Source organism: Dryobates pubescens, chromosome Z (genome assembly GCF_014839835.1).
Source record: "Dryobates pubescens isolate bDryPub1 chromosome Z, bDryPub1.pri, whole genome shotgun sequence".
NCBI classification, from domain to species: Eukaryota; Metazoa; Chordata; class Aves; order Piciformes; family Picidae; genus Dryobates; species Dryobates pubescens.
In genome coordinates this window covers 129,129,050-129,154,934 of record NC_071657.1, presented here as the reverse complement: position 1 = coordinate 129,154,934, position 25,885 = coordinate 129,129,050, and the positions used below count along the sequence as shown (strand labels likewise).

Below are 25,885 nucleotides of genomic sequence, written 5' to 3'. Positions count from 1 at the left end.
ACCAATTCTTGTGAATGCTTACAAACAGCATTTTAGCATTTGTGCCTATTCTTACTAGATCCTACAGCATTAAGTTTAACTTTGAAAAGCCTCTGATTAAAAACTGCCCACAAGTTTGCATAATGTAGTTTGTAAAAAACAACAGGATACTCTGAATACTCATACAAATATAATTAAGACTAAATATTTACAGATGTGAGATAGAAGTGAGTTTACCTTACTCCCTTAGCTACTAATTCCTCCTCACCAGAATATAAATTAGATACAGTTCTACCCAGAAAAAGGAGTTTAACTTGCTGAATGAAATATTGGCAATTTTACATCTCTGCAAAGTCACAGCCTACTCTTTTCCTCTTTCATGGTCCTTCTGTTCTTTGAGACCTAGAGGTGCATCATCACCCTTATCATTTTTTAAAAATTATTGTTAAAAGAGCTACAATTATTATTCTAACCTATTATTGTTTCTCAAATTTCTTAGAATCATAGAATCAATAAGGTTGGAAAAGACCTCAAAGATCATCAAGTCCAACCTGTCACCCAAGAGCTCATGACTACTAAACCATGGCTTCAAGTGCCATGTCCAATCCTTTTTTGAACACCTAAATTTCTTCACACATCAGACATTACTGATACTGTTTACACATGTGGGCTAGATGAAATTCATGTAAATCACAAATCAAAGTTCAAGATCTAATAAAAAAGGACAAACATGTTTAAATTTTCATAATTTATACAATTGGCATACATGTGATATATAGCTTTTTTGTCAGCATAAATCACATACACTGGTATTTTTGTGATTATGGAAATGCATGAATTATGATTTACTGGTGCTAAACATAGGATATCAATTTGCTACAGTACAATAGAAGAATAGAATTTTAAATGGAATTCTGATGATGGAGGCAGTTGAGGACCTCAGGGTGCTGGTGGACAAGAAGTTCACCATAAGCCAGCAATGTGCTCTTGTGGCTGAGGTGGCCAACAGTATTCCAGGGTACATTAAGAAGAGGCCAGCAGGTTGAAGGAAGTTCTCCTCCCCCTCTGCTCTGCCCTGTTGAGGCCACATCTGGAGCACTGTCTCCAGTTCTGGACTCCTCAATTCAAGAGGGACAGAAAGATAATGAGAGTCCAATGGAGGGCCACAAAGATGATTAGGTGACTGGAGCATCTCTCTTAAAAGGAGAGGCTGAGAAACCTGGAAAAGAGAAGTCTGAGAGGGGATCTTATAAATGCATATAAATATTCAGTGAAACCCTTTGATACTGCTCCCCAGAGCATCCTCATGAAGAAACTGACTGTCCTAGGCCTGGATGGGCATACACTCGGCAGAATGAACACCGGCTGAATGGCCAGGCCCAGAGAGTGGCAGAGAATGGAGTTGAATCCAGTTGGCGGCCAGCCACTAGTGGTGTTCCCTAAGGCTCAGTGCTGGGATCACTCCTGTTCGATAACTTTATCAATTATCTGGATGAGGAGATTGAGAGCACCCTCAATAAGTTTGCAGACAACACCAAGTTAGGTGGGAGTATTGATCTGCTAGAGGGTAGGAAGGCTCTTCAGAGGGACCTAAACAGGCTTAATCCATGGGCTGAGGCCAATGGTATGGGATTCAACAAGGCCAAGTGCCATGTCCTGCACTTAAGCTGCAAGAGGCCCATGTAATGCTACAGGATTGGGGCTGAGTGGATGGAAAACTATTCAGCAGAAAGGGACCTGGATGTGCTGATCAACAGCCAGCTGACATGATGTTGATGACCAGTTCCATTTCTCACATACAAGCCGATTACATCAGTTTGTATTGTTTTGAATCACCAGATGGCACTTTTCCCTGCTCTAAAGACTTATATCTGAGCATGTAGGAGTTAGATCTGGGAGAAACACTGCCAGCTGAACTGTGATGCTTTATAAATGTTCAGTGCTTTACCAGTAAAGAAGCACTTATCTTGTTTCAATCGCTCTTTAGCTGAAAATATTCTTTCTCAAATTAGCTGCTGCAGAAAAGCAATGTCTACAAAAGTGGAAAAAAAATGATTCAAAAAACCCCACTGTTATCAACACATATATACCACCCAAGGACATTTTTTAAGGCATTCTTTGGCATTCCCCACGAGACTATATTTAAAGCTGCACTTCTAGCTCAAATAAATTAATATTGACAAAATAAATAAAACTGTGTTAAAAAGTTCATTATAATTTTGGTGTTTCTCTTCTAGTTATGTTCTTCAACTAATTTCTCTGTTTTCACATGTGCAATGCACACAAAGAAAAACAAAAAATCAGAAAGGTATGCAGTCATGGCAAGAGCTCTCAGTGAAGTATAATCATGATTCATTATCATCACACACTAATGGAATATCTCAGTGGAAACACCATAAAGCAATGTTTAAACATCTTGCAGTGATTGCTTTATAATGTGTGTAACTACATCAAACACATCTTTCTGTCTCCTGCTTTCTTCAGTTACATGGGTCAAGCACAATCTTTCTCTGTGACTTTGGGGAGAAGCAACTGGCTGATTTGTTGGAATTTTTTTCCCCTTTAATTTCTTTCCATCTTCTAGCTGTTTAGGGGAATAGGAAATTGCATTGGTAAATCAGTTTTGTGTGACAATCACAGAACCACAGAATCACAGACTATTAGGGGTTGGAAGGGACCTCCAGAGATCATTGAGAACAAGCCCCCTGCGAAAGCAGGATCACCTGGGGCAGGCCACACAGGAATGCATCCAGACATGTCTTAAAAGTCTCTAGAGAAGGAGACTACACAACCTCTCGGGCCAGCCTGTTGCAGTGCTCTGTCACTCTCACCATGAAGAAGCATCTCCTTGTTCTGAGGAGGTTTTTAGGAGGGAAAGTAAAACAAAACTAATTTTCCTCATATTGAAACTTCTCTAACGCTGCATGCAGCATCACACAGAAAATCACTTGTCCAAACATGACTCCTCTATGTAAGGATTTGGAGACTTCTCTATCATTACCCTGCAGGAATACTTTTCTGTCATCTGCTTTTACTAACAGGAGAGGGGTTTGTTTTGGTTTGTTTTTACTGTTGGAGTGTTACAGTAAATCAGTGCTACACAAGAATGGGACTATGTGAATGTATACAAAGTCTCAGTTGCTGGCAAAAAGCTTTATGGGGTTTTGTTGGTTTGGGTTTTGTTGGTTTTTTTGTTTGTTTGTTTGTTTTTAATCTCCCCAATATTTTCTTTTTTAATGAATAATTTATGTATAACATTTCAGATGGATTTATTGAGAGTCAGAAAATGAGCAAATACAAATGAAAAAAATACAAAGCTATACAAATTATGAATCAGAAATACACATGAAAACTGCAACCATTGGCCAGTTTTTTAGTTTTTTGTTTTGCACTTTGACTCTTTGAAGTCCACAGCTTTACTATATGGTAAGTCATTACAGTGCTTCTCATGTCAGAAGACTTGTGAAGATGACAGCCAAAATCCTGGCCTCTGAGCCATCGGTCTGCTCTAGTGAAGTCAAAGACAGCTTTGCACTCAGTTTTGAGCTCAGCAAGCAAAGAATTAGACCTTGAGGCTTTAAACTTTGGTAACAAGGATGATCAAAACAGCTCTACAAACCAACAGACTAACTCCGTGAAATAAACTCAGTAAACTTGGTTCATGCATAATCAGCCACTGCGAAACTGCTAGTGTGTTAACTATTGGGAAAATTGTTTAAGTTGGTTGAAGGTTTAGAGGAGTTGTTGAACATGAAAAACAGAATTGGAAATTACTTTTGCACTTGCTTCAGTCAAAGGAATCTAATAATTTCAAAGTGCCTACAGCTCAAATCAGGCATAGGACGCTGAGTTCTGAGGTTGCAAAAGACTGAAACAGAGCTGCTTCTGTCAGTGCAATATACACCCACACTGCTGCCTTTAAAGTAACCCCTCACTCTAGTATACAAATCTCTCACACTGCAGAAGAGCCAATTGCTTAAGCGATCAGCAAGGCTGAAATACACCACTTGGTTTCACGCAGGGGGATAATGTTATTGCTGCCCTCACAAATCCTTATGAAAATAAAATGTTTATCATGAAGACTGGTTGTCTAAGTAAAATTGATATTGTATTTATAAATTACACATTACTTGAGAACATGTGAGACTAATTCTTGTCAACTCTGACTCTAGTCTTCATTCCCACACATGCTGATACAGCAAGCACCTACCTTGCCTGTTGCCTCAGCTAAGTCAAATATGTCTTCAAATATTTTATCTTTTTCCACATTGGCTGAGTTTCTTGAGCCTCTTAAAAGTGGTGTGGTTTGGTTTGGTGCTTTTTTTCTGCCAAACATTTTGCTTGTACTCTTTATCAGTGTCCTATCATTCCTCTGATTCAATCCAAGTCAGAGAACCATTTCCAGCACACCCTAACTGATTCACATTTCATGTCCGGCAGTCCCGAAATCTGATCTGGGCTACACTGATACTTCCCCTTTAAAGTTTCTCTTTAAGACACATTTTTGGACAATTTTATTTTCTCAGAAATGCTGGCAAAATATATGAATAAAAAATGTCAATCAAATCTATAAAAGCCTGACAAGACTGAGGAATGTCACCATTCGAGTCATTAATCCTTGTTATAACTTTCAAGGAGCAGACAAAGTGCAAGAATACTTCTTTTAAGTGCTTCACACTTTTCCATCAATACATGCTAGATAATCATTAAAAAGCCAACAGCAAATATTGTGCAACATGTGCTGGTGCACTGACTTGTCTTGCATTTAATTAGTCAATTAGTTTTGCATGGATTAACACAGTCATATGAAACTACCTATTGTGAGTAAGTAAAGCTAAAAGGAAAGAGAAAAACAGCACATTACCTGGCACAGAGATGCTGTCCAAGACAATAATCTGAATTTAGTAGATACAAAGCCTTTGTTCAGTTTGAGCATATAAAGACTCTTTGGAAATCTGATTGGCTGATTACCACACATGATGTTTAGACAGTTTATTTTGTGTGACCAATTGCCAAACCAACAAGCATCTCAAATTTCAGAGGCATAAGAGATTATGGTGAAGCTCAACATATAGAACAACATCCCACAGAAGGGCATCCTTGGTTTATGAATATTACATCATCTGTTTAGGTTTTCTTTGTCTGACATGCAGGACTTTTCCTTATCCTCTGTGCACATTCGGAAGCGCATTTGGATGTTATACCCTTCAAAATGAGTGTTAATATCTAGGGACACCTGAACATAGTCTGTGCCTAATGCTACTGGAGTTCAGCATGTACCGAGATGCTGATTGTGAGCTTGCCCTCTAAAGTTAAGATCAGCATTAATATGATTTTGCTCAACAAATAAAACTTTAATAAAAATGCTCTAAAGACCATCAGCAAAATCTTAAAAGCAAAACTGGAACCACTCAATGCAGCTAACATGTTGCAAAAGTCTAATATTTTTCTCATTTGAACAAAATTGTCCAGCAATTAAGTGTGCAATTAGCTGACTTTTTTTTCAGTCTGCTCCATTAACACGCATCGTAAAATACCACATTAGGCTTTACAGAGTAATTAGAAACTTCTTTGTATTAATAAACAATGCTAGCCCCTACATTATTCAAAAAGCTGTATTTTGCTGGAGATAAAGCAGAATGTGCTTCACAGCTCCAAAAAAAAATTGTTGTCCATTATTTCTTAAATTTCACAATTGGGGTAGGAAAAAAATCAGTGAATCATTTGCAGTACCAATAATGAAATAAATGCATATATAAAAGGCAAGTGATACTTTGGACCAGATCATAACTTCACTCAAGAATTCCCAGCAAAATGCTCACAATGTTCACAGCTCACATAGAAATCCTCATCTTTCTAATTGCAAAAATGAGCTTAAGTGTTTTGTTAAAGAAGCAAACCAAAAGGTGCAGTGTCCTCACAATCCCTATTTTTCACCATTCTCACACATCATACTTGCCTCAATCCAGTAAATGCTGGAAGGGGTGAAACTGCCTAGCCAAATAAAATGGAGAAACATTCTGGCCAAAAAAAAAGACAAACCTTTTCTTGTCCTAGATGTTCACTGTGCCACTGATAATAAAGACTCAGAGCTCTTAAATGGGCTTTGTTTGGCAGTTTTAGGCAGACTCTGGGACAGAATTTATGAACTGCTGTTACTTTCACTGCCCACCACTTGGAATATTCACAGGGAAAGAAACAATTCTCTCAATTAATTTTTTCATTTATCTGGAAATAATGATGCTGATGGTGATCTGCCTTTCTAACACCTGTGGCAATCTTTCATGAAAAGTGAGATGAGTTCTAGAACTACTGGAAGCACTCTCAATACGAGAGTTGCTTAAAGAAAAAGACCAGCCTAATCATGAGAAAATATTATCATTTAATTGATCTCTGTACTGTCTAAAAATTTTTTAATTTGAATCTGAAATGGTTCCTTTGGGACAGATGAAATATATTGGAGATAATACGAGGCAGCAGCAGGTAAGCCTCTAGTGCTAAACTGTGGAGAGGACTTTTTGTAAGGGGTGTTTGCAAGCACTGAGGACAACGGCAGGAAGGGAACGTTTGCTGACACAAGCACATAAGAAGAAGACAGAAAAGGAAATAAACATGGGTTGCTAAACTCTGACAGAGACTTTGCAGGGACAACAATACCATATTTCCTATTACTGGAGAGAAATAGGAAGTGAGGCATTGTTCATGCTGGACACCCTCTGTTGGATTTTTACAACTTGTGTTTAGTCCCAGGTACAGCTTCTCACTTGCGTCTGCAAAACCACCCCACCTTGCCATGCCCTTCAGTGTTAGGGCCCTTCCTTCCTTCCACAGGATCCCCATCCTGGACAGGGGAAGAGAAAAATCAACTCTGCCCTCAAGATTTCTGCATCCACATAAAGCAGCCACAGAAAGAGGGATTAATAACAGGTACCAGTGCAGTGTATTTAGGTGAGCACACAGCTGTCCTCTATAGATGCTGACTCTATGGTCAACATCAGTGAGTACAGCACAGCACATCAACCTGCTTGGCATGATGTTGGACAACCACAGCTGCCTTTTGCCCATCTACTTCAGAGAGAAAACAGAAGGGCTTAAATTTGTGCCTACAGTGAGGCCAATTTTCTAAATTCAGGGAACTGAGCATGAGGTAGAATAGAAGGTCAGAACTAATGCTAAAGTGTGCTTCTGAGTGACAGAGCTAATTGGCAAAGGGCACACCAGTGGCAAGCAGTTGGCCTGCAGTTCACTGCCAGCTTGAGCCTGACAAAAATAAAAGTTGTTGTTGTCTTTGACTGTTGTCAGTAAAAAAGTATAGATACCACAAGGGCTATTACTCAATTCACCATATGAAACTAAGCTGGCAGTGCATTTTTTGAGTAACACTGGGAATGGGTTTTTAAATATAATACAAATCCAGCTACTCCAGAGCTCCTCTGAGATAAGTGCTTAGATGTAGTCGCTTTAGTGCACCTTGGTGCCCACTCATACATAAGTGAATGCTTATTAAATTTAACCATTCCTTTCTGGAAGAGAGCAAGACACCAGAAAGCTGAGGTTTTCTTCTTTAAACTGTTACAGTTAAAGTAGGTTCCCCATGACCACTTAGTTTGGATGTTGTTCTGTACTTTATCTCAATTTTTCTACTCACTAGCACCTGTTACAACATCTGTTTATTAATAGACATTGAAAAAAAAAAAAAACCAACTAAGAATCTCTTTTGCACACAGGCCAAGTGATCCAGTTAATACTACAGCATGGTTTTTCCTTCAGTCAGAATCCAAAGATGTTAGTGTTCTTGAAAGAATGCTTTAAGTTAACAGTGGCAATAGCATTTGAAGCTACACAGAGGTTTGTTCTAATAACAGAGGTTTTGTCACAAACTGTTTTCTGTGATTTTTTTTTCTCTTAATGTTATTCTTTGGGGGGGGTCTAATCCCCTGCAATACCTCAGATATTGGATGACATTTCTCCTGTTTCTTCTACTTCTAGCTTTTCTTGTTTTACAGAAGATTTAAGTTTGTAATAAAGCTCTGTGAGATATTATTTGACTTACATGATTCATGATTTAAGGAAGAGCTTCATCACAGGCATATTAACAGTGCCAGTATCTGCATGTGATCTGGATACCTAGGTTCTGCTTACAGTCAACTGGACTTCTGGGACATATTTCACTGAGCTGCTTTAGATATTTAAGCTATAATGAAATGATATTTAGTCTACACTGAAGGAAGAACCTGTTCTTCCTTCTAATCCAGTGCTTTTAAATCTTAAGTGTTTTGGGATAGGTAGGAGGAGGGTCTTCTTGTTTAAGTCTTACAAAATAAGAAACTGAAAAAAATATATGTTCTGGGTTCTAAGAATGTTCTTTCTATCTTTTCTTCTCTGAAACAGATCCACAGCTTAACAGTATAGTGCTGGAACCTGAAATTTTGCAATCTTTTCTGCTCGGTTTGGCTGAGTAATGAGTCTCTGAAAAGCAGGTACTGCAGTCCTTGCATTTTGTTGCAGTATTTGTAAAATAAGCCATTTGGGAATATTGCATTATGAACATTTTTGTGGCTGCCACGGGAGAATCACAGAATTGTTAGGGTTGGAAGGCACCTCAAGCATCATCTACTTCCCAGCCCCCTACCATGGTCTGGGGCATTTTCCACTAGATGAGGTTTCCCAGAGCAACATCCAGCCTGGCATTAAAATCATCCAGGGATGAAGCTTCCACCACCTCCCTGGGCAACATATTCCAGTGTCTCACCACCCTCATGGTGAAGAACTTCTTGCTAACATCTGATCTAAATCTCCCCTCTTCTAGCTTGGATCCATTCCCCCTAGTCCTATCACTACCAGACACACTAAAAAGTCTCTCACCAGGTTTCTTGTAGGCCCCCTTCAGATATTGCAAGGCCATAGTAAGGTCTCCTCAGAGCCTTCTTTTCTCCAGACTGAACAGCCCCAACTCTCTCAGCCTGTCCTCACAGGAGAGGTGTTCCAGCCCCCTCATCATTCTTGTGGCCTTTCTCTGAACACATCCCAGCACATCCATATCTTTCTTGCAATAGAGGCTCCAGAGCTGGATGCAGTACTCCAGGTAGGGTCTCACAAGGGCAGTGTAAACGGGGAGAATCACCTCTCTCAACCTGCTGGCTATGCTCTCTTGATGCAGCCCAGGATACAATTGGCTTTCTGGGCTGCAAGTGCACGCTGATAGCTCATGTTGAGCTTCTCACCTACCAGCAACCCCAAGTCCTTCTTCTTTAGGGCTGCTCTCAAGCCAGTCACCGCCCAGCCGATATCAGTGTCAGGGATTGCCCCAACCCAGGTGCAGGCCTACACAGTAGAAAATTTATGGAAGGCACAGATGTATGCTTTCTGTACTTAACACTGGCAACTGATATTATCCTTTTTGAAGATAAATCTTCACGTTTTACACAACAAAAGCAAATCTCTGCCTTGTTAGAAAAAAAAAAAAAAAAAGAATTTCATATGTGCAATTTTAATTCACCATTTACTCAACTAAGCCACTGCATAAACTATTCAATTCAAACAATGTTCTTCTCCTTACAGAACACCATAGAGGGCAGCTTACCTTATGTAAAGACTGGACAGTTGCCCGGAGCTGCAGAAGTGGAGAGGCAGCATTTTTACAGCCAATTTGTGCCTGTGCTCATTAAATTGCTAGTAAGACATCCATTTTTATAATGTATAAGTACTTTGTCTCACATTTTTCTGGAATTTTGTGAGACTGCATTTCATAATAGCTGAATATGTGACGTTCTAAAATTCTATAAAAATGCCTGGAGTTAAATACAATTTCTTGCAAGTGCTGGAGGAGAGGCAGCACTATATATTTCACTCAAGGCAAGAAAATAGCTAGGGCCTGTCTCTGATAATGCAGTTACTGATTATGGATCAGAAACTGCTCACAGCCTACCAGAAAAACAGTAACTGTTTGCCAGACATACTGTCACGTCTTTTCAAATAAACTCAAGAATTCAGTGCTGTGTGTTTATATGTTTGCAGGGAAAACAAAACAAAACAAAAGCATACCAAAAAAAAACCCTATTCTCTGTGATTTATTTGATAAGCATTATTATTCAACTCTGAATTTTTGTTGGCTTAGGTAACTACAGATACACAAGCGCTTGAGTAATAAGATATGCTATAGGGTGTGACAGTCCACAAGTTTGAGTGTTAGGTATGAAGAAAATGCAGTTCTGAGAGGTTTGTTGCACGTTACATTGCCTAACATGCAGCTTTTTTGTACTAGTTCTTGCCTGATTCTCCTGTAAACACTCTTGCAGTGATTAATATCAAGGGATGGTAGAGAGTCAATGGAGAAGACCATAAGGAACTGTGAATGCAGAGCAGCAGGACAAGACCTTCTGTACCTGAGCAATGTGCAACACAGAGATTTTCTCAGCTGTCTCCAGAATGGCACTGAGTCTCTCTTCTTTTTCTACAACCTTCAGAGTCCAACGCATTGGTGGGCTAAAAACTATTTTGTGCACAAGTTGTAAGCACACAGGCTAAAGAGAAATATCTGTAGTTTCTTCACCACCTGTACTTCAGTGCTCATTGCAATGGTACTATGGTGAAAACACATGCTCCCCCACCAGTCCCTTAGTCTGCCAACCACTGCTTCAGCCAGCTCCACAGTATGCCTTCCTTCCACTTTTCCTCCCTAATTCTCCAAAAGCAAAGTCTGGTTGTCTCACACTCCTTGCTCTAACAGCTCTAGTAACTCAAAAACATACCAGCATACAATGTCCAAGGCAAGAAGAACATATTCCATAACTGGCTTAAAGGTTATTTACCACAGGACTGATATTTCATGTTTCCGCTGGTGCCTTTGTTTGCCTTCAGCTGACCTCCCTATCTTGTATTTATCTATATGAATATATAGATCTTCATACACAAAATATAAGAATGAAACACTTTCACAATAATTTCCGAGGTTGCTCTAGCAAGACAGAGATAAACCATGATTATGTTAGTATCACCTAATGCCTTAAATGAAGAAGAATAAGCTTGTCCATCAACATTCTTACTTTTCTAAAACACTGCAGTAGCTTAGGAAGACAAAAAATGTTCCAGTTACTAATACCTGTTGGTATTTTTTCTTTTACTTGAATCAATTTAGATCACTACATTGAATGCTTTCCTTTGTTTTCACAAATTCTAAGTAAGTGTATTTTTTAGAGTATAAAAATACTTTCTTTTCTAGCCAGATCAGATAATGTATGTGAGAATAAGTGGAACTGAGTGTGTACATGAGACTTACTCTGTGTTAAAAAATAAAGGGTGTTCTTCAGAACATAGAGGATACTGCTATGAGGACATTGCAAACTCCAAGTGAAAAGGAAAATTATCTTGAATGGAATGCAACTACTGCCTGTACTAGCATCTTCATTTTTAAGAGTATGTATCTTGTGAAAGCCTTTAAGCCTTTACCTTAGTAAATCTTAGTAGTTGCACAACTACTGCGTTAAGTAAGAAATACTTGGTTTCAGCCTGTAGGAACATGCAAGATTGTCTTGAAAGCTTATGATTTACATAGAGATATATAAATTACTAAATACATGTTACACTTGTGAGAGGGACATTCAGCTTTTCAGCCAGATTTGGACCACAACTAAGGGAGGCATTTAAAACAATTAAGCAATAAACGTGGGTGTGCGCTATAGTGGGAATATGACAGCTATACGTGAGTATACTTTACTTTAACATGTAAGCTGTGGCAGTTTAGGCTGGGTGCCTGCTGTTACTGCCTCCTAAGTTACACCTCCAGTGTCCCAAGTGTCTAACCAAGTAAGGTGGACACAGGAAACAGCATATTTCATACCTATAAATCCTGTGCCCTATAAATTCATCTGCAAAGTCATTCTCCACTTTCTTCCCCCTCTGATCCTGTGGGACATGCTCCCTATCGGGTAATGGTGGGGGAGTATCTGAAGGCCTCTTGGGCCTGTCCAGTCCTAATGCCAGGAGAAGATGAGGGGTGCAGTCTCAGACCTGGCCAGCCTGGGGGGGTGGGGGCAAGAAAGAGCCCTGGGGTTTGTTGTGTAGACCCTCAGGTGGGAAGAAGGGAAGTGCTGGGAGGACTTTGGGTGTAGTGTAAGGGACTCTGTACACTTTAGGATTCTTTGCCACTATGCTTTGTAGTTTCTGTAAAAAACACTAATTGCTTTTCCATTTAAACTTTCCATCACTTTTGCAATCCATTTGTGTGAGTGTCATTCTTTTGCCCCTTTCAGGGGCAACAGAGGATCTGCCCGGCCTCAAACCAGGACATAAGCACAGCGATAAGAAATGTTCAGTAAATGATGAAACAATTATTTTTAAAGGCATGAGGGAGATGTAACCCATACTGATTTCAAGGGTGGAGCTTGATGTCTTTCTACTCTGCCTGGAGAGGCAGCTGTGCTGGCAGAAGCTTTCACTCCCAAGAGATCAACTCTTGACTGTAGCTTCCACCAGGCAAAAGCAGGTTTAGGTTCGTCTTTATGGGCAAAAACCCACACAAATCCTGTCATGTGAGGCTCCTCAGAAGACAGATATATTTAATGCAACTCCCAGCTGGACGCAATACTGTAACAGCAGCACCTTTCCTTACAGATCACCTCTCTTTTTTGTGTTCTCTGGACTAAGCAACCTCTCTCATGACACCCTGAATATGTACATCTGACAAAAACACAACACTTTTAGCTATTACAGGTAAAAGATTCATATCAAGGTACATGTTCATTGTAGCTCTACAGCAGCCATTTCACTTGTGTGTGGGGTATGGGGGTTTTAAAGATGGTAACAACTAGAAGCAGAATAGAATAGAATAGAATAGAATAGAATAGAATAGAATAGAATAGAATAGAATAGAATAGGAATTAACCAGGTTGTAAACGACCTTTGAGATCATCAAGTACAACCCATCACCCAACACCATCTAATCAACGAAACCATGGCACCAAGCACCCCATCCAGTCTCTTCCTAAACACCTCCAGTGATGATGACTCTGCCACCTCCCTGGGCAGCCCATTCCAATGGCTAATCACTCTTTCTGTGACGAATTTCTTCCTAACATCCAGCCTAAACATCCCCTGGTGCAGCTTGAGACTGTGTCCTCTTGTTCTGGTGCTGCTTGCCAGGGAGAAGAGACCAACCCCCACCTAGCTACAACTTCCCTTCAGGTAGTTGTAGACAGCAATAAGGTCTCCCCTGAGCCTCTTCTTCTCCAGGCTAAGCTTCCCCATCTCCCTCAGCCTCTCCTCATAGGGCTTGTGCTTCAAACCCCTCCCCAGCTTTGTTGCCCTTCTCTGGACACATTTCAGCAACTCAACATCTCTCCTGAACTGATGGGCCCAGAACACAAATTGCCTTTCAAAAGGCAGCCTATAGTCTACAACAGAGCTGCCCAATCTGCTCTAATATTTATGCTGCTGCAATTTAGGATTGAAATTTAATGCCAGCGCTTAAAAAAAATTAATAAATCAAACCCCATCTTATATAAGCTTTCCTCTCACTATGACACATGATAGTCCCTCGTGGTTCCCATATGCAGCAGAAAGTAGGCATCCCATTTCTATTGCCAGCAGGGCCCAGATAAACAGTTATAACAAATGAAAAAGTAAATAGGGATTCCTTCTGGCAAGGTCAGAGAAACAGATGAATATGACCTGGGAGCAGGAGTTCATCTAAATACCAAAGGGTCCCTGCTCAGTGGGGTTTGCTTAAATAATTCAGGTCCAGTCTTTAAAGAACACAAATACAAACTATTCCCTTCTCAATGGGGTAATACAAACAAACACACAAAGTTAATGAACCCAGCAGGGACTGACCAAAGAGCTCAAACTGCCCTTTGGAGCAGTGAGAATAGCTATGAAGCAAACAAACTTAGCCACTTGGAAATGGCAAATAGAACCAGCTTTTCTCACCTTTGGTTGGATGAATAAAATCTCGCATGATTACAGGAGTCTATCACTCTCTAGGGGGCTAAATTTACCATAAAATGCTGAGAAAAGAGTCATTCACTCATTTCTGACAGTTCACATACTAGTTCAAAGCAATGGCAGCAAAATGTCTTCTCCAACCATTTAATTCCTTCATTCTCTTACTCAGTCCAGAATCTACATCTCCTCACAATCCTATACAGCCAACACGCCTGTTACCCTCCTTCAGAAATATGCTTTCTCTCACACTGTTTTCCTTGTATGAAATGCTGGTTTTTCTTTTATCCATGACTACACATTACTCCTTCCATGCATCTAGTCATAGAACTGTTCCAAAGGAGTCAAAAGGATAGTATGGGAAATACAGTCACATGTTATCTATGGTACTCAAGGCAGATTAACCGAGGCTGTAAATAACATGCTGCAATACTAAAACTTCATGAAACATTAAACCAATCTACTAGCACTTATTTTCCCAGTGCTTTCTTCTTTACCCTACTTTATCTCCTAGTATGCAGCACATTGCATATTTCCTCTCAGGTTTTTGTATCACCTTCTGTGTTTGTATATATACAATTAATTCTCTTAGAAAAACCTTCTCACTTAGGTTAAATTCAGCTGCAATAAGAAGCAAGTAGATGTTTACTTCAGACTACATCAGAATGCAAGATTATCTGCTTCTAAAACAACTGTAACTGCTGTTGACAGTACCTATAAAGTAGGCTGTTCAGTATACAACTATAACTTCTGATTTCATCCTGTACAAGTGCTAAGTTAGAGGATTGATTTGAAGGTAGAATTTAAGCTTTGGTTATTAAAAGATAACATCCTACTTACCCAGGACCCAGTAACACTGAAATTAAATATCCTAATTTAGATGGCTAATTTAGGTTTCATAAGACTATTGTGCTGCATACAAAATCTGTTGTATTTATACACCTGGGATAAAACTAGTAAATGGGGGGGTGGTTAAAAAAAAAAGGGGGAGGAAGAAAAATATTGTTACTACCTCATTAAGGTTACAAACATATTCTGGATCTTCACTAAAACATACCATTCAGTATTCTGTAAGAATCCTATTCTATTAAGCTAACAAGTATAATAATTGAAAAGTAAGCTCAGTGCAGAGAAAGGCAACAAAGCTGGTGAGGGGTTTAGAGCACAAGCCCTATGAGGAGAGGCTGAGGGAGCTGGGGGTGCTTAGCCCGGAGAAGAAGAGGCTCAGGGGAGACTTTATTGCTGTCTACAACTACCTAAAGGGAAGTTGTAGCCAGGTAGGGGTTGGTCTCTTCTCCCTGGCAACCACCAAAAGAACAAGAGGGCACAGTCTCAAGCTGTGCCAGGGGAGATTTAGGCTGGATGTTAGGACGAAGTTCTTCACAGAAAGAGTGATTTGCCATAGGAATGGGCTGCCCAGGGAGGTGGTGGAGTCATCATCACTGGAGGTGTTTAGGAAGAGACTGGATGGGGTACTTGGTGCCATGGTTTAGTTGATTAGATGGTGTTGGATGATAGGTTGGACTCGATGATCTCAAAGGTCTTTTCCAACCTGGTTAATTCTATTCTATCCTATCCTATCCTATCCTATCCTATCCTATCCTATCCTATCCTATCCTATCCTATCCTATCCTATCCTATCCTATCCAGGCCTGGCACCTACAGTAACCTTACAGATTTTTCAGAAATAGGTACAAGAAAACATAATTTACAAAAATCCTGGCCTCATAGCTAAAATACATCTTAATTGTAAATACATTTTTTCCAGAGGATGCGAGTCTTTGGGATGGATAGCCTTTAGAGGCTGGACACAGAATAATGCTAGATATTTTGAGGGGGGGGATTCAATCCTACCCCATAACAATTTTCATTTAGGTAATCATTTTAGGTATGCAATATTTCAGCAATGCTAAAGTATATCCAGAATTGAAAACTGATTAACTAATTAAGTCAGCACATCTTATTTCATTGACACCTTTCTATACTGTTACATTCAGAAGAAGAATCTATTTTAATCATGGAAAGGACAGGCTTTTGTATGCTCTTATGTTATGAACACAGTACAACTGTGTTTTCCAGGTGGCATAAACCAGTCAGCTTAACAATGGAAGCCACTATTGGTTCTTAATCACAAAAATAATTCTCAGTTGGAAACTGTCAGCTTGATCAACTTTCCCTTATGCATGTGGGTATGAGAAGATACAGCTATGTCCATATGATATATTCATATGTCATAAGTCTGAGCTCCTTTTTCATGACACACGAGAGGGAATCGTCCGTGCAGGTGCAGATCAACTTAACAAACATACACAGGGGGATGCATTAGCAGACTGAAGGCTGGCATGTGGCTTCCTGGTGCTACCCAAGTTGTAGGTCAGGAACAGTCTTCTTTTTGCCTGTTCATTGCTAAAGCATCTGAACAAATCCATACGCAGGAGTCCACGTTGGCTCTCACTGAGGTCACAGGCCATCATTACTTAATTAAATATAAAGTATATTTTTAGTCTTTAAAATAAATTTTACAGTGTTAATTGTAATGTTTTAAATGTGTTTTACACTCTTTGCAAAGTACTTCGGGAAGTCAGGATATTCTCAGACACCAGCTAAACAATGACTATAAAACTCAGCACTACCCTTTTATGCCCAAGATTGCAATATTAATGTTTCAAAACTGTATTGCTCAGTTGTTTTGTTTGTTGTTGGGTGGTTTTTTTCTCATATCACACTGTATATTTATATTTTTATTAGCTGTTTGCTTGATGGATATATTGGTATACACAACAGCACTGCCAAGACTGCACACCCATTTGGTGATCAGACAACACAAGTATACATCAACAACAAAAACCTTGTTATAGTCTACAATTAGTACAAAGAAATGATAAAAGTCAACATTCCCTCTACTCCTTTCTCAAAAACAATAAAACCTGAAGACAACTAAAAAACACTGACTGAAAACATGTCACATTATTCCACTTCTGCTAGATTGAAGATTTTTGCCACTGTGAAATTCCTTAAAATAATATTTCCTCAGATTGTCTCTATCCCTCCTCCTGTTTCACCTTCTCCATTTGTCATTTTCCTAAGACTACATTTTATTGTTTACCCTAATAACTCAAGAAAAGCAGAATTAAGCAAAACCAGAAAGCTAAGAATGTAAACATTTGTAACTCTAAAGATAAAAATAGCATTAAAAAACAAAACAAACCATAAACACTGGTTACTATGGAGGAGCATCATCCATGGCCATATAAAAGCTGTCCTAAAAGTGAGAATATCTTAGACAGTTTCCAGTCTGAGCATGGAAAACCCAGAATGTCAGTAGGATAAGCAGAGCAGAAGAATAACTTGATCTTTTACCTTCCTTTTTTTGTTTTTACTCTAATAAATAGGGAGGAGGAAAATGGTCTTACGGAAAGAAGAAGGGAAAGAGATGGACACGTAAAAGTCGTTGTTTAGAAACAGATAATTGATTTTTGATAATTATTAAATAATTGATTTTGATAATCATTATGACAAATAACTTCCATTTAAATCAATCAGGTAAGTCAAAGAAAGTGATCCAAAAGGCTAATTAAGTGGGTCCTGAGAAGCCGTTTCTCTGTGTAGACCACAAGTAAACCCTTTTAACTCAGTGGAGCTGCACGAAAGGGTTAAGTTTAGATCGGGAGTCACAGAAACAGAAGAAATAACAATGAAGCAACACTGACATATTATTTGACTGAGCAAAAATACCATAGTGCTTTGTTTTAAGTGCCCTTCCTGGATATCTCAGCTTCATATGACTTTGGCCCTTATATTCATTAGCTTTGCTTATAAACCTCTTTCACTATTATAATATAGCTATGACTGAGACATGCCATGCACGCCTCTTATAATGCTCTAATGTTGTTATGTATGAATAAGCTAAATTGAAATAAAGCATCCCCATATCCAGCATAACTACATAGAAACATCTCTTTTCTGATAACTACCTCAGAAAAAATATGAGAACAAAAACTACCTTATGCCTCTAGCCAACAATTATATCTACAGAAGAACAAGGAAACGGGATCTTGTTTTTTCTTATTCTTTACGAATACAACGCATGCTTTATGCTTTGTAAATACAGGCTATTATGGCATATTTTTTCACCTATTTTCCTTAAATATACAACCTAGAGGTCTCAAAATACACAAGTTGGGTTTTTTTCATTCCTTACTAAAAATCTGGCATTGTGGCTTCTAATCATGGGCTATTGAGTCCCTTGATTCTATCTTTGGCAATGTCGTTGAGAAGGGAAGGAGGCACACTAATGGAAGAGAGGAAGTTAGGACCTCCATGTGACACAATGAGCAGAGATCTTATAAATTCCTCAGGGCAGAAAGGAAGCTTTTAGTTTATGTACAAACTATTATAAAGATGTATGTCTTAAAATGAGTTTGCTAATGGGATGATGGGCCCATTGCTTTCTTCTGTTTCCAGCACCAATTTCCCTCCACAGTCCATTCTGTTCACTCCACCTGCTCCCAGATGCAACCTGCTTGCTCAACCTGCTTAAGTGTCTGTTCTAGCAACAATTTTTTCTGACTCCAAAACCAGTCTTCAGTTTTAGTTTGCAGTCTATAACATTCCGGTTTCCATTTCTAACATCAGCAGGAGACACTGATGAGAACACAGGGTCCAGTACCAGTATCCAAACCCATCCCTGGCATAGCATACAAAAGCAGTTAACTTTTAGAAAATATTTCTTCAGTGGAAAGTATACTCAGCAAGGGTGCAATTGTAAAGGAATTCAACACATGAAGTTCAAGTATTAAGAAATCAGACACCTACATTCCCATGGAGAGTTTATTTGCATCAATAAATTGTTGTTTGGGGGTTGTTTTTCTTTCTTTTTTGAACCTGCCCTGAGAATCATATTAAGAACACAAACTACAGGAGCTCATTTTTGTAATTGCAGCTCCTGTGGCATTTTAATTCAACAGCATGGCAAACTGTTGAGAAACCCTACATTTTAAGGTTTCCAATTTCCATGTCTCAATAAGGTCAGCAGAGAAAAGCTGCCATGTCTCTCAGAAGCCAAGTTGTTCTAGCTGGTAGTTTGAACACAGTCCTGTGTCATTTCAAAAATTCTAACTTTAATTGCCAAATACTTAATTTCTGATGGTAAAAACTCACTCTAATGCAACTGATTTCAAAAGCCTATGCTACAAATGAGCACATTTCTCTATATGCAATACTAATCAAATTTATGACAGTAGGAAGTGGTTTTGTTCCCAAAAAATTGCTAATTTTTGACAGCACAAAAATGGCAAGTTCTTTTTGGCTTGTTTCTTCACATGGACGTGGCACTTGGTGCCATGGTCTAGTCATGAGGTCTGTGGAGACAGGTTGGACACGATGATCCTCGAGGTCTCTTCCAACCTTAGTTATACTGTGATACTGTGATGTTTTTAGTACTTTACATACATTTATTCTCAAGCATTTCTTGAATTCAGAAAAAACAAAAGCCACTGAGTAGTACAAGTCTGAAATTGACACTATGAGTTTGAAACTAACACAAGAGACAAACTGAGATTCCACCTTTTTTTGCCTCCTTTTTGCCTGACTGTAAGAGTGTCTAAGCTATGAGTGGCAAGCACAAATGTAAGATTAATCTATTTCAATGCAAAAAAAAAAAATAAAATTCAAAATCCATCTCTTGGGATGATGTAATGCTGTCACTAATTTTACTAATTTCTATTGCACACAACACATGCAAAAGGCAACATGCATCATTGCACTGCCATTTCCATTGCTGTAGTAACAACAGAGAGCTATTCTTTGATGCCAGACATATTTTGAACACCACTACAACTCCATGTGCTGTCCCAGAGTGCCAAACTCAGGAGTGCTGTCAACAGTTTGCTATCACTGACGCCATATGATGGAAAGGCATTACACAACGGTCAGGCCTGAAGCTGCTACCAGATGTGGAAAGACGAGCTATTCTAAAGGATGAGAACTCTTAAAAATATATAAAGATAAGAGAGGATATGAAATACAGAAGGTTCTGAGCTGTCTTCTGTGCAGTGTGCTTTTTGAATGTTCCCACAGCAGCTTTATCATCACCTACAGTTGAGTCCTTCACTGGAAAACCTTAAAGAGAGATAAAAGAGAAGTAACTACCAAGCTTGCTGTCACAACAACTGTAAAGTGTTCTTTGGAGGGTATAAACGTTCAGGAAGAAAGCAAGCACTGTTTAAACAATCCTGCACATTTGCACAGCTCCAGTCTGCAGAACTTTATTCTTTGACCAATAAACCTACATGCTGTCATTATTTTCTTCATAGTAACCATAAGGAAAACATGTCAAACAACTATTAGCAAATATTCCAACTTCTACAATGTTTGGGATTTCTGCAGTTTGTCAACAGCTGACTTACAAATAAGTTTCCTACAGGCTAAAGTTGTTAGCCAGTTCTTTACAGTTTACATAGTAAGTATGAGCACTGCTTTCTTCTTGAGTGGAACTGAAATACATGTTCAATAATCATGACACATAAAAGAAAATGCATGAACAGCTAAATTTTAAAAAAAAAACACTAAAAAATCCTGTTTAAGTTTGTTTTCTAGTGTTTCCTGATTTTGTGACTTACCACTAATTCCATTTCTTAAGATCTTAAGTCTAATAATACAAAGGAAAAGAGTGTATCATGCTATGATTCCATTCTTTTTGATTAATATTTCCCCCTTCCAATTTTAGGAACATTTTATTGCCCCAGCTACTTTAATATCCTTTTGGAAATTCTTGTCCAATTTTTATCAGTAAGTGTGCATAAGGCACACCTATGATTTACATATTACTGCCAGTGCCATGAGACAGGAAAGCAAGTGCCCCCCCCCAAATAAAAATTAAAACTATTTGCATATAACTGGGGGCTTGACCTGGAAGATTATATATAAAGGAGCTACTTAAAGACACTGCATACACTTAAACTAAAAACATAATCAACAACAGAATTAGCTGATAGTGATGAATCTCCCCACTGTCACCTCACCAACACAAATACTATGAATTAAAAATGTTGAGATGCAAGGGAAAAAAAAAACAAACTGAGGCTCTAATTTGTCAACCATCATGCCCTAGTTAGCTGGACATCTGCTTTTCAATAGAAGCTTAACCTTATTTTGACTGCTTGATTATGAGACTCCTTACTGCAGGTGTTGCCTCCTCCCTGGGGGTGTTCAAGGCTGGGTTGGATGAGGCCTTGAGCAGACAAACCTAGTTGAGAGGTATCCCTGCCCATGGTGGGGAGGTTGGAGTAGATGATCTGTAATGTCCCTTCCAATCTAAGCCATTCTATGATTCTACGAAGACTAAGAGCCACGAGAAATACTGGAAATATGTGATAGATCATAAAGCCAAATAGAACTCCCCAGATGGTCCAGCATCTTTGACTCCCCGAGCCATGGAATATTACCTCCCTATTCCTATATCCCAATTACTTTTGTCTGAATACTGCAAACTTTCCCTCAAATCTTCCAAGATTCACCCTAAGATTATGAAGGTTCGCAAAACAGCTCACAAACATATTCAAGTCAATGAATGTAGGTTTAAACTGAGATGCCTATGTGGAACACAGCCCATTTCTTGCTTTTCACTTGACACATAAAACTGTCAAAGAGCTCGTATTTTCCTATCTAACCTACGCCTTCATGCTGTGCAAACATTAGGCCATATCCATTACATGAACAGACACAGAAACTGGTAACATTCTTTATCAATGATTAACAGCTAAGACTCAACCCTTTTTTTAATAAAAACCAAAAGAGAATTGCACTTTCATAATTAGATCAACCTTGAAGTATTAAATTTATTTAACAGAACAAATTATTAGCTCAAGAACATTCTTGGGCCACAAGGATGATTAGAGGGCTGGAACACCTCTCCTGTGAGGACAGACTGAGGGAGTTGGGGCTGTTCAGTCTGGGGACAAGAAAGCTCTGAGGAGACCTAATCATGGCCTTCGGTATCTGAAGGGAGCCTACAAGAAAGCTGGGGAGGGACGTTTTAGGGTGTCAGGTGATGATAGGACTAGGGGGAATGGAAAAAAACATAGAAATGGGTATATTCAGATTGGGTGTTAGGAAGAAGTTCTTCACCATGAGGGTGGTGGGACACTGGAACAGGTTGCCCAGGGAGCTGGTAGAAGCCCCATCCCTGGAGTTTTTTAAGGCCAGGTTGGATGTGGCTCTGGGGAACCTGATCTACTGTGAGGGACCCCTGCCCATGGCAGGGGGGTTGGAACTAGATGATCCTTCAGGTCCCTTCCAACCCTAACAATTCTATGATTCTATGATTCTTCTTTTCTTGATCTTGCACAAGTAAATGGACAGCTTTCACTCTGGTAAATGATGTAAGGGATACAATTAAGAATTATATTCAGGCACCATCTAGCAAAGATTTTGTCTAGAAAATGCAACTCTTCTAAAGCATCCTGTGATGTTGCAATAGGGTGGGGGGGTGGGGGAGTGTTAAATAATCAGGTGAGCTGTAGTCTCCTTTCTTGAACTGGAAGGAGTCCAATGATAACCAGAAACAAAACCACCTGCTCATCATAAAAAGTGGACAAGATAATTTACTTAAGAAACAAAGACTTTTTTTTCTGTTATAAAGACAAACAGAAACAATAGGTGCCAGGGGAAGAAATGTATACATATATAAAAAGAAATAGACAAGAAGTATGACATAGTGAAAGAAATCCAAGTAAGAAGAATATCAAAAGAAGAATATTTTTAGAAAAACATCAGCTTGTGAGTCAAGAAGTACTCTTTTCTTTCCTGCCTAGAATGAGGATTTTGCAGTAGCAAAAGCTGAGTGAGCTTAAATCCGATGTATACTTCAAAGAAGTGACAGATAAAATTAGGTTAAGGAGCTGGAAGGAGACTTTTTTAATATATTATTAATGATGCATTCATTTACACTGAAAATTGCTGAAATAGAATTCCACCTGTCTTCACTGCAGCTGCAGAGCCACAATATTTAACTATATTTCTTGATATTTCCCTCTGTAATATTTCAAAGTCTCCCCCTTTACATGCAAAATATATGTATAGATCAGTTGTATCACCACATAACACAAAAAGTTCTCCTATCCCTAAAACATGTGAACTTAGTGTTCTGTCATCCATGAAAACCACAGGTGATAATCAGGCTATTCCACATCTTTATTGTATAAACAAAATAAGGCTGACTTCCTTAACCAAAATTACTTTCTGGTGCCATAAATGGAAATCCATAACCTCTAGCCACTCCTTGCCTTTTCAAAATGATTCACTGCTTTGCTCTGAAGCCACTTACACAGCAAACACTATGTTGCCAACTAAGCTAGCCCTTACAGATACAGGGAGTTACAGTTCTATAATAAATTATACAAATAATAGGAACATCTGGACTACAACTTCTTTCCTGAATTCACTTCACCATGTGGAAGGAGTAGATATTTAACACTCATCCTCAAGTCTGATACTCAGTTAGCAGACAATAATGGAAGAAGAGAGGACACAGCTTTCTTTAAAAACAAGAAGGGAATCACACATTATTGCCAGATTTAATACTTATACATAAAAGCATTTACTATTTTTTTAAACTATTTGGCAGTTTTCTATTTTCTTTATGTATCAGTCCACATGCTTCTTTCTTGAAGACTAACTCTTGCATCATGACTCATGTAAACCAGGCTGAGGCAGTATTTTGTTGGCTTGACTTGTGTGCTGTTAAATTTATGGTCTCATTCCTGCAATGGAAGCTGCAAGCACCTATTGCATTACTATCTGATAATTAACTCGAGAGCCACAGATGAGTCACTATGGAAACACCAGTGCTTATTATAGAGACCAATGAAACAAGAATGGACTCCTCCATGAGGCATCAGCTTCATTCAAACTTTCTTCTTTCTCCCAAAACAGGTTTCAATAATAATTTTAGTAAGAATCCTTCAGTGAAAGCACAGGGTAGCATCTAAAAAAAGCCAGCTATCTCTAAACGTTGGTTTGTTTTCCTATCCAGCTGACTGGAAAAGCAGCAAAGAACTCATGTCACTTCTGCATCTCTGCAGGTAATGCACCCTCCCAGGAGGATCATGGGACACTGGTCTCTGAAAGGTGAACAAGGCAACTTTGTCTCTTATAAGAGTGCTTCGGTGTCTTGTACGGGTCATTTCAACAACCACAAACCCAGGACACAGAAGTATCCATAGGCACAGAGAAATCTTTTCCTTCAGGATGGTTGCCCTTCACCAAGGAGGCACTTGGATCATTACCTTTAAGGACTTTGAGTCCCCTATGTGCTAGCAAAGGTCAAGTACTGGGAACGATAAGAATGACTATTTTCACGGCTCTGAAACCAGTTACACCGGGAGCTCAGTGCACAATCACTGACTAAAGCCAGCCACGTTTGGAGATAAAAAAGCCAGTGTTGTCGGGCGCAGAGCAGCCCATAGTAGGGTAAGTAGTGCTGCAGATGACATTGTGCAGCAGCAGGTCCATCTAGACCCTCCTTCTCCAAGGTCACCTCAACCACCGAGCTGTGACATCAGGGTTCTGCAGGCCCGTTTCTGATGACGGCAAGCGCAGCAGCAGGTTTTTGCTTCGCTGCTGTCGCCGCGGCTGGCCGCTCACATTTCCTAGCGGAGCGGCCCCCTACACAGAGGCGGCCCAGACAGCAGCTGTGCGCCGGGCAGGCGCTGCCGCCGCTCCTGGGGATGCGGCGGAAGGCAGCCTCGGCGCCCCGGCTCGCCGCTCCGCGGGGATGCGCGCCGCGGCACGTGGGCGGGATCGCGCCGCGCCCATCCGAAGCTGCGGCCTTGGCCCGGCCCCACCGCCCGCCCTCCTGCCCCGCTGTCAGAGCCAGGCGCCCGCATGGCAGCTGGGCGCCACTCGCCGCAGGGCCGGCGGGGTATAAGACATCTCCCCGCGCTGGCTGCATTGGTACTGGGGAGCAGCGCCTGCAGGGGGACAACGGCTGCGCCCCACGCGGCGTCCGTCCATCTATCCCGGCGTGGGCGGCGGCTGGTGTGTATGTGTGACTGACGGTGCGGCGCGCACGGCACCGGGGCAGCCGCCCTCGCGCAGCCCACCGGGGGCCACGCCGGCGCGCCCCGGCTGCGGCCGCCCCTTCTTTCCCCGGAGCCCTCCCAGGCGGGGGCGACCTCAGCGGCCTCGCTGCTGCTCCTCCTCCCTCCTGGCGGATAGGTTACGTTACCTGGTCTATAGCTCGGGCTGGATCTAATCCCGCGGCTGCCGCCTGCTCCTCTCCCTGCCGCGGGAGTGAGTGGGGTAACTAATTTATTTATTTCCCATGAGGTGTCCTCGGCAGCGGAGCAGCGGCGGGAGAGCCTGGGCCGGTGGCAGGGAGGGAGGGCCGGGTGCTGCTGCGGGGCCGATGGGGCGCCGCTGTCCCGGGGGTGCTGCCGGGGAGCGGCCGAGGCGGTTCAGCACCGGCGCGGGGGGGCGGGGGCTGGGGAGGAGACGCCTCTCGGGCTGCCCAACCCGGCTCCGCGGGGCCGGCGGGGGCGCGGCGCCTGGCCCGCGGAGACGGAGCTGGCGCGGGAGGTAGAACGGGCAGTGCCGGCCTACAGCAAGCGGGCGGGGAGGCAGGCAGCACCGCGGCCCCGCTCCCGCCGAGACGAGGCGTGAGACCTTCCCTTTTGCGGCCTCCCCGCCTACCTGCCCGCCCGGGACCGCTGCCTCCGCCGAGCGCGGAGATCCCTTTGCTCAGAGGGGCCGCCGGGCAGTGTGCGCTGCCCGGGGAGCAGAAGGGCACGGAGAGCCCCGCTGGCAGCGTGTCGCACTCCTCACCTCGCTTATGGCTGCATAAGACGTGTCCATCCTCAGCTCCACCCCTTCTCCTCCTCTTCAGGAGTAAGGATGCCAAATATTTCACATTATAAAGGCTGTTTGCACTCGCCTTTCCACGGAAAGGTTACAGAAAGGCACCTCAGTT

At 40.9% G+C, this 25,885-nt stretch overlaps 1 protein-coding gene across 1 annotated transcript in view; it reads right to left on the bottom strand.

Annotated features, from left to right (window-relative positions):
- Positions 1–25,357, bottom strand: part of SLC16A7 (solute carrier family 16 member 7) — an 83,893-nt gene extending 58,536 nt beyond the window's left edge. Inside the window, exon 1 of the mRNA XM_054178013.1 lies at positions 25,145–25,357. The gene's annotated coding sequence lies outside the window, so the exon portion shown is untranslated. The remainder of the gene's footprint in view (positions 1–25,144) is intronic.
- Positions 25,358–25,885: the final 528 nt, after the last annotated feature.